A 1,780-nucleotide genomic window follows, 5' to 3' on the forward strand; every position below is an offset into this window, starting at 1 on the left:
GCCACGGGTTCAGATCCCTATATAGGGATGGCCAGTTAGCTCACTTGGGAGAGTGTGGTGCCGACAACAGCAAGTCAATGGTTAAGATCCCCTTACCAGTCATCTTTAAAAAAAAAAGAATTTAAATGTGTGTGTGTGCGTGCAAGTTACAAAGTATGACAAAAAATGAATGCTCATGACCCAATCCCTCAACTTAAACTAAAATATTCAAAGTCATAGAAACAGAAAGGAGAACAGTGGTTGCTAGGGGCTGGGGAAGGGAGAGAGTTATTGTTTAATGGCTACAGAGTTTCAGTGTTACATGATGAAAATCATTCTAGAGATATATGGTAGACTGTTAAATGTATCTGTATTTCTCTTATTTACACTGCTACATAATATTTCATCATGTGATATACCACAATCTATGTATTCCCTTTCCTTCAACAGACATCTGACTTGTTTCCAATTTGGTGGGGGTGGGTTGGGGTGGTCAATACAAACTATAAATATTCTTGTGTATGTTTTGGCATATCTATCAGTGGAACAGCTGGATCACAGGCTATATGAATGTTCAACTTTACAAACAGGTCTGGTCTTCCAAAGTGATTAAGTTAATGTATGCTGCCTCCAGCAATATTTAAGGAATTCCAGCTGATTTACATCCTTACTAACATGTGGTATTATCAAATATCTTCCTTTTGTTTGGAAATCTGGTAGTGTAGCAGATTGAATTATGTCTCCCCCAAACTCACTGAAGCTTGAATTGTGTCCCCCAAGCTTTGTGTATTAGAAACTTAGCCCCCACTGTGACTGTTAAGAGGGTGGGAAGTCCTATTATGGTAATTGAAAGGTGGAGCCTTGAAGAGGTGATTAAATTGTAGGACCAACGAGTAGTGAGTGGATTAAAAATGGTGGTCAGGGGCGTGGTTCTCAGGGCTTTAAAAGAAGAGAGAGGAGAGACTGTCTCTCTCTTTCTGCCTCCACCATCTTGCAATGTGAGACCCCTGGGTCATTGTCACCACCACCAGATGCGTTCCTTGGATTATGGACTTCCCAGTCTCTGAAACTGTAAGCAATAAATTTTATTTTCTTTATAAATTACCCAGTTCTGTGTATTTTGTTATAAGCAAAAGAAATGGACTAATACATTTAGGTATAAAACGTTTTTGTTTTTTTTTTAATTAAAACGTAATTGATTATACATATTTGTGGGGTACAGAGTTGACTATCAGTACTTGGGTACAATATATGATGGTCAGACCAGGATAATTAGCTTATTCATCATTACAATACATAGTTCTTCTTTTTTTTTTTTTTTTAAAAGATGACCGGTAAGGGAATCTTAACCCTTGACTTGGTGTTGTCAGCACCACGCTCAGCCAGTGAGCAAACCGGCCATCCCTATATGGGATCCGAACCCGTGGCCTTGGTGTTATCAGCACCGCACTCTCCCGAGTGAGCCACAGGCCGGCCCCACATAGTTATTCTTTGTGTCTATTAATTTTTTCAGTCATTTGTCTTTTAAATATCTTCTCACCGTTTATTGCCTATCTTCCTTTACTCACTTTGAGATGTCTTTGAACAGAGTTCTTGATTTTTTTTTTGTCCTTTTTGAGACCGGCCGCACCTCGCTCAGCCAGTGAGCGCTGTGATCGCACTGGTCATCCCTATATAGGATCCGAACCCGCGGCAGGAGCGCTGCAGTGCTCCCAGCGCTGCACCCTCCCGAGTGCGCCATGGGCTCGGCCCCAGAGTTCTTGATTTTTTTTTTTTCCTTTTAGTCTTTTTTACTGACCGG

Source organism: Galeopterus variegatus, unplaced genomic scaffold (genome assembly GCF_000696425.1).
Source record: "Galeopterus variegatus unplaced genomic scaffold, G_variegatus-3.0.2 Scaffold325, whole genome shotgun sequence".
In the NCBI taxonomy this organism is placed as follows: Eukaryota; Metazoa; Chordata; class Mammalia; order Dermoptera; family Cynocephalidae; genus Galeopterus; species Galeopterus variegatus.